This window comes from Triticum dicoccoides, chromosome 7A (genome assembly GCF_002162155.2).
Source record: "Triticum dicoccoides isolate Atlit2015 ecotype Zavitan chromosome 7A, WEW_v2.0, whole genome shotgun sequence".
In the NCBI taxonomy this organism is placed as follows: domain Eukaryota; kingdom Viridiplantae; phylum Streptophyta; class Magnoliopsida; order Poales; family Poaceae; genus Triticum; species Triticum dicoccoides.
This window is the reverse complement of record NC_041392.1, coordinates 682990921-682998781: the sequence shown is the minus strand read 5'-3', so window position 1 is coordinate 682998781 and position 7861 is coordinate 682990921. Positions and strand designations below refer to the sequence as shown.

At 38.9% G+C, this 7861-nt stretch overlaps 1 long non-coding RNA gene and 1 other non-coding gene across 2 annotated transcripts; both read right to left on the bottom strand.

Moving 5' to 3' along the window:
• Positions 1–529: 529 nt before the first annotated feature.
• TRNAS-AGA lies at positions 530–611 on the bottom strand. Its single transcript has one exon. It is a non-coding gene; the product is annotated as a tRNA-Ser (tRNA).
• Positions 612–6907: 6296 nt separating this feature from the next.
• LOC119328357 lies at positions 6908–7283 on the bottom strand. The gene is made up of 3 exons (XR_005158934.1): positions 7269–7283; positions 7088–7187; positions 6908–7021 (listed from the first exon to the last, which is right to left on the bottom strand). It is a non-coding gene; the product is annotated as an uncharacterized LOC119328357 (long non-coding RNA).
• Positions 7284–7861: the final 578 nt, after the last annotated feature.

The following is a 7861-nucleotide window of genomic DNA, read 5'->3' as shown; positions in this document are numbered from 1 at the left end:
ATTGGCCGGCTATCTTTTCTTTTAAAGTTCGTTAAATCAAAAGATGCTCACTGATTTTTAAAATATTACAAACTAAAAACCATGAGTATAAAAATATGTTCAATGCTTTTTTTAAATCTTGGATTTCAAAAATATTCACAAATTCGAAATAAAGTTTGCAAAATTAAGAAATGTTCAAAGGATGTTTTTAAAACTTAAAAAATATTCATGAATTTTTAAAAATGTTCAAGGATTGTAAGAAAATGTTTACAATTATTTTTAATGTTTACATTTATTTTTAATGTTCACAATTTGTAGTGTGAAAATAAAATAAATGTTCGGCGGCTGTCGATCCCGTTTCATAACTTAAATAAAAAAACAGAATCTAGAAATGGTGATTCTGTTTGGTACGCTTCTAGAACAAAACAACATCCTCCAAGATAACAATTGGTGGAGACCATTCGTCTGGTTAGAAACAAGCATAGGGAAGTGTTCAAAAAAAAAGAAACAAGCATAGGGAAACAAGAGGAAAACGAAAGGAAAAAAAAGGCGTGGTCGGCAGGATTCGAACCTGCGCGGGCAAAGCCCACATGATTTCTAGTCATGCCCGATAACCACTCCGGCACGACCACTTGCATGCCTAATGTTTGGCAGTAGGCTTAATGTAGTTTCTTTCCTCATACACTTTGGAGTACATAAACCGTTTGAACCAGAACACTAGCAATTAAGCCATATTTCCATATTCGCTGCGATCAATCAACCACATTATATATACTCTCAGGCACAAATGTACAGTGGCCGAACAACATCAACTCCTAATTTCACCGTTAGACACTCATCACTCACAAGTAAGATCAGCCCCTAGTTCCCTATTTATTCTTGACGACCAGCCTTTCCTGGTACTCGAGGACCGGGCTTGATTATTAACCAAGATAAAAATCCTGATACTGATGCTTAATGGTTGTATGCATCCTTAGTTGTTGCAAAGGTTGGAAGTGAAATCCACCCCGCACGCCACCGGGCACCTCCATCCCCATCCTCCCCTCTGTCGCCGCTGGAGGAAGCCGCCGGGCGGCTGAGGCGACGGCAGAGGACCTCTTCCCTCTATGTAATGACTTTGTCAGGCTTCTCTATGACCCCAATCGGTAATCAAGCACTTCTTCTTCGACCTAGAGCTATAGAGGTGTTAATTTCTTCTGATTCACTTTGTTTATTGGAACCCTGTACTGTACTGTACACTATGTGATGACTTTGTCAAGCTTCAAGATTTCCTGGGAGCAATTCTTGATTTTTGCCAGGCTTCAAGATTCACTTCACAAGCACTCGTGAGATTTGGGGGGCATTCAACTTACTAATAAGGTGTCTTACTTGTGAGAGTTCAATTCACAGTTCAACATGTATCACGACAGCCCCTTGTGTTGATACAGCTACTAGTATGTCTCTGGAATGAATGATCCCTCTTTATTATACACTTATTAGAACTTGGTTTCTTCTTTCCAGATGCAGAGGCCGGGGGTTGTCCGCCTTTTCTAAAAAAATTTAAAAAAAAAACTACAGAGACATGGCCTTGACTGAGTGTGTTTTACTTACTACTCCCTCTGTCCCAAATTTCTTGTGTTTTACTTACTACTCCCTCTGTCCCAAATTTCTTGACAAGAATTTTGGGACGGAGGGAGTACTTACACATGTAGAGGTTTTATTCAGTCAAATCCCACCAATCCAATTAATCATGGCCTTGTCTCTTATCAAAAAGGAAAACACAAGAGACCTTTCCTTAGTTGTGCATTAATAGCACCTCTATACTGCTACATTATACGTATGATGTTGTACATTGTCAGTACATACTAAGTTACTAGATAGGCAAGTTCCTCTTCAGACGTGCTAAAAAACAGAGTTATTCCGCATGATATTATAAAGTTTCTCTTCGCGTCCAATCTTCCCCTTTCCGCTTCCCAGCCCTTCTTCGACCTAGAGCAGTTATAGAGGTGTTAATTTCTTCTGAATCGGTTTGATTTCTTGGCACACTATCCATGTGTGTGGCGTTAACCAACCGTTAATATATATGGGGACGCTGTCCTAGATTAAATTCATGTGTTTACCAGTGTGAGTTTATTCTTTCTGTCAGGCTTCAAGTTCAAGCAAGGGTTTGTTTGGACTTTGCAAGATTCAGTTCACCACTACTCCACTTGTGAGATTTTGCATTCAGCCTACAGGTGTATTACTCGTGAGACTTCAGTTGGCAGTACAATATGTTATGTTAGATGCTACTCCTATGTCTCTCGAATGAATCATCACCCTTTATACACTTAGAACTCGGTTTATTTCATCTGAGTAAGACCTGTCTGTCTTGAGGTTCAGCTGCTTCTTCTGCGGCTGCTGCCCTGCACTGATCCTTGCTTCTCCAACGTTCACACTCTCACACACATCATGCAAATGCATTTTTTTTGTCAGGCTTGACGAAAGAAAAGAGTTTGGTTTTGCAAGCTTCAGTTCAGAGTGTGTGCTAATTACGGCGTGTTTATGCTTAGATATAACAACCCCACATCATGCAGGAGTAGGATGAAATGAATCCATGTGTTTTACCCTAATTGTGAGATTTGATTCTGTCAAATCTCACAAGTAGACCAGTTAATCATTGCCCTGTCTCTGCTCAAAACATAAGAGAACTTTCCGTAGTTGTGTATTAATAGCACGTATATATATTACTAGTACAAATGCCCGTGCGTTGCAACGGGCATGGAATCTTGCAAAATCTACTCAATGTGTCAATAGGTACAACTTTTGGGTTGGAATCATTGTGACTTATTGAAGTTATCACGTTGGTAGGCTCGAAAATAAAATATGGGCAACTTTATTCGCCGAACGTCGCACCCAGCAAACCTTGGACTCCATGAAGTCCTGAAGTTCTTTATCATTACGCACCATTTCTTATAGTTCTAATAAACATGATTATTGTTTCTCGGCTGAATATTGGTCGTTAAGAAGCCACCTCGACATTCTTCGGCTAATTGAAGAATAATTCATGGAATAGTCTCTAAATCTTTTTCTTTTCTTTTCGGCAAACATGAACTTTTTTAATAAAACAAAATGGTTTATAAAAAAAGCATTTTTCTGAACATTTCTAAATGCATTTTTTAAATGTAACAACTCTTGGGAATTTTGACCAGTTTTTAAAAAGTGTGAATATATACATATAACTGTGTGCTTATTATAAAACGATTTTTACTATGTTGGGTATTTTTAGATATATACGTTTGTTGTACTTTTCATTTTTATTTTATGTTAAAATAATTTGTGATTACAAAAAGGTTCTAAAATTGCAAAAAACATTGTTCGTTTTGACTTCTCAAAAACAGTTCTTTAATTCAAAAAACGTCCATGATTTCAAAAAATATGAGCAATTTTTTATTTTTTGGAAAAAATTATAAGCATTCTTTAATAATGATGAACGTTTTTTAAACTTGAATAAAAACTTTTAATTCGGTAAAAAATGAATTTGTTGAACATTTTTCGAAAATGATGAACACAATTTTAATTTAATGAATTTTTTTGAGGTCGGTGAACAAATTTTGATGAACGTTTTTTAAATCCGATGAAAAAATTGAATTCGATTAACCCTTTTTTTACATCGATGAACATTTTTTGAAATTCGATGAACAAAAAAATCTTTGCGAATTTGAAAAGAAATTTCACAAAAAAAGTGAAAAATAAAGATGAGAAAAGAAGAGAGAAAAAGGAAAACAGAAAAGAAAATGAAAGGAAAAAAGAAAGAAAAAGAAATTACGAATATAAAAACAAAAAATGGGCTTGCGCATGAGAACGCCCAGCGCGCGGAAGCGCCGTATAGGCTTCCCCCATAGAGAACACTTTGGTATTAAAAAAAGGAGTGTCTATATTACAATCGACTGAAATTGAATTGGCCTTCAATCAAATATACCAACCAGTAAAAATCTGACACCAACTGAAAAAAAAACTTGACTGAAAATAAAGGGGCATTCAACCAATTTTTTCAGGCATTACAAACATGACACGTGTATGACCTATGCGCTCTATGATCCATGAGCAAGCAATGAAAGGGCCCAAAAAGCAACACTGCCAGGACAGTACTCTCACGAGCTTCTCCAGGTTATTGACAGTTTTGTTTTCTTCATAATACTATTGGAAGAAAACCTGAAATTCTCATGGCATTCTCAAGGATCTGAAGTTGATACTTGTGGAAGAAACTCCTGAACACAAACATAGTATAAATTCATAATTAGGCTGCCGTAAAGTCATCATCAACCTGCTGTACAATGACCAACACAAGATGAACTAATCACATACTAAACATTTCGTCGTCATGAAGCTTTAAATACAGTGACTTCAATTGAAATTTACAGTCATCTCACTACGAATAAAGAGTAACTTTTAAAGTGTATCACATATTCAGCTTTGATGAATTTTACAGTGTTTCATTTTACTAAAATTCCAGTCAGTAACAACCAGATCACAACAAAGATACTGGAACTTCAGTAAAAATAAGGAGAAACAACCAGTAACAATGTGTGCTTTATGATCAGATAAGAACGAGAAAGAGGATGGAGGAAGAAGGGGACAGAATAGCTACACAATCAGGAAACTACAGTCACACCAAGAAGACAAACTGTAGGTCAGTACTCTCACAATATCCTTCAAATAGTTCTTCCAATAAAAAGTGTAGCACTATAAATTCAGGTAACTGTATAGTGTAAAATCTATCACTGTAAAATACAAAAATCACAACCTTTAGGCTACTACTATAGATTACAGAAGTTACAGGGTAGTGTAAATTCAAACATAAGGTCGCTGTAAATTCAAACAATCAAAAAAATTATAGTGCAGTAAATTATAGAAGCTATAGGACAGTAAATCCTTCATCAGGTTAGTCATCAATTAACTATAATTTACTACGAATACAAACAAAAAAGTAGACTTCTATGAATACTACAGTACTGTAAAATCCGAAGGTTGAGGTCGGTCGTGGCGTCCATGCATTGCATCGGAAAAAAAATCACACGCCCTTATGGTTGTCCGGATCTTCTACTTGAAGACGGCTAATCATTACGCCGTCGTCCCGAGCTCTTCCTTGCTTCCCTCATTGTTTGATAATCTATCCAGCCCTTTTCTAATGGACCACTTGGCCTGCTGTTTACAAAGCACATATCAGCACACTGTAACACTGCCAGTAGTATTCATACATGGAAAGCCCACACAACGTTCAATCCTTCTTTACCGGGTCTTTCTCTTATTGCCACGTTGTAACCACACCCCTTAACCCTCTGCACAACTGTCATTCCTTCTTCACCGGGTCTATCATTTGCCATGTTATACGCACACCTCACCCTCCTGCTATTCTATATCTGTAAGCATCTTGTTGATCCGCTAAGCATCTTGTTTCAGTAGATAAGTCGAGTTGTATAGCCGTCTAACTCATATTATCATTGGTGCTTCCTGAACCACATAAGAATTGGACTCTTGTGATCCTGAATAATGAACTGAATCTGTAAAAAAAATGCTCAACATTAAGAATATTTAATTTAAAAAATCAGGACCTGAACGATTATATGCATAAGCCTGATGGTTGCATATAATACAAAGATTGTTGAACCGGTGATTGCTAAGAGGTCAATTTCATGCATCAAATGTAAACTGTAGTAGAATTTGATAATTCTAAGCTTGAAAGGAAACCTGGGTACAAAAATGATCTATTTGGTGTCGCCTTCTAGGAAATCTACCCTGTTCTGAAGGCTTGTGTAGATGAATTATTTTCTATGTGGAAAGATATACTTGTACACGCTGCGCCTTCGCCCGCTAATAGCGGCTAAGAAGCATGATCACCTAGAGCGCCATCACTGGATTTAACCAGAACAAAAGGCAAACAATTTTATACATGAATATCTATATGACTGCAGTCAGAACTAAAAGTACCCGATTTTAAATATGGGTTGGGTGGCCTGCTGGAGTGCAGTACTTGAGAGACTATGCTAGTGTAGTAAACATAAATTTGGCCGGTCAGCTTCTATAGAGAATGCAAAACACTTATGAAATAAGAAACAAAGAACATCTAAGCAGAAATAAGGTACATGTTTGCTTACGAATGGTACTAACATGATATATTTTCTGCCCGCCGGTAAGTTATCAAGCAAGATCATCAAATGTTTCTTTGTAGATCACATTGTGAGTATTGCCAACAGTTTTCAGGAGAGTTATTTTCAGTCAAAGCTGGAAGATGAAGACTGACTAAGAAATACTCACATCAGTCAAAATAAAAATCCTGGGCTAAAAATTTGAGATGTACATAACTACTACAATGTAGCAACGAACCCATACACTTTTTTCATTATCCCTGTTGCCTTTTGACACTCAAGCGGACATTTGTATTGGCGACTATAAGAAAACTGGAAAATATATTAGATAGAGCGGGCGGTGAGGTCCCAGGTGGGGGGAGTGGGGGAGGCGGCGGGGTGGCACTCGGTAGGCAGAGCGACCGACGGCGGTGTGATCGCATGCGAAATCATAGTCAGAACTTTGCATTTGAAGGTACACGCTCAGAGGAATTTTTTTTGCTCAGTGCCAAAAGTATCAAATGCCTAAAACTGAAAATCACATCCTGAACTGAGCATTTTATTGAGAATCGGCAAAATAAGTTAAAGACAACAGTACGAGAACAGGTGAACGGTGATCTGATTTCAACACAAAATACTCATGAAGAAATAAAATGGGTGGACAGTGGTTTGGTTTCTAAGCATAAAACTGATCATGTTTATGCCACACATTAAGCACATAATGTGTGCGTATTTGGAGCCTGAAACATCTGCCGACTAAAACTACTCCCAAAAGCAATCTTCAAGTTCAATCTTAAGACGTAACACATAAAGCTACAGACTACAATTTTGATGCACATATTTAGCTCACTCAATCCAGTTTAGAGAGTACCCACACCCAATTCTGGAAAAAATAATGCGAGGCCCAATCCTCCGCTGCATCAAGCATCAACCATCATGAGATTGATTCCTTAATTGATCTGAAAACAGTTGTTTGGATTAATGTACTGTTACAATTTGATGTCACAGGAAAGGAGGGATAAAACCTTGAGGAGCTGCATGTCCATGGCGTCCTTGACATCTCCTTGAAGAATCCCTTGACAACGGCGACCGTGATGGATGGGGAACTCCCATGGCGTGCCCCAACTGCATCTCCAGCAGAGAATATGAAGAGAAGGTGAGGTATATGGGCAGCGAATCTCGGCCAAGAAGGAAGGAAGGACGAACCTGGGACCACCGGAGGCACGCCGGCGAAGACATGCCCGAAACCCTAGCCATGGGTGTGTGGTTGCGAGCGGGCTGTAGAGGCCGGGAGCAGAGAGTCTGGGTGGAGGGGAGGGAGGCGCGGACCGTCGGCAGCTTGGGGCGTGTCGCGCTTCGCCGGAGGCGCCGGAAGCAGCCGGCATGGGCGGCGGCGGCGGCGATGACTTCATAGGCGAGAGGGAGAGGAGGCGAGCCCGTGTGCTCTGTGTGTGGTTGTGTTTCCTTTTTTCTTTACAGAACTGCTTGGACCGCGCGTTGAATAGTCCAAACGACAGGGGGTTTTACGCAAAAATGAATCGTTTTTTCTGAGTACCACTTAAACAAGGACCGCGGGTTGATTTCAAAGAAACAGCGGGTTTTTTTCGAAAAACCACCAGCGACGTACGACCAGAAGCGATGCGTGGTTTATTAGTAGGTAGAGATAGAGATAGAGATAGAGATAGAGACTAGCACATTATTTTATTTTGCACTTGTCAGTACTTGCTAAGTTACTAGATAGGCAGTTTACTCGTACTCAGAGAGTCAGAGGTACTAAGAAAATCAGAGTTATTCTGCAG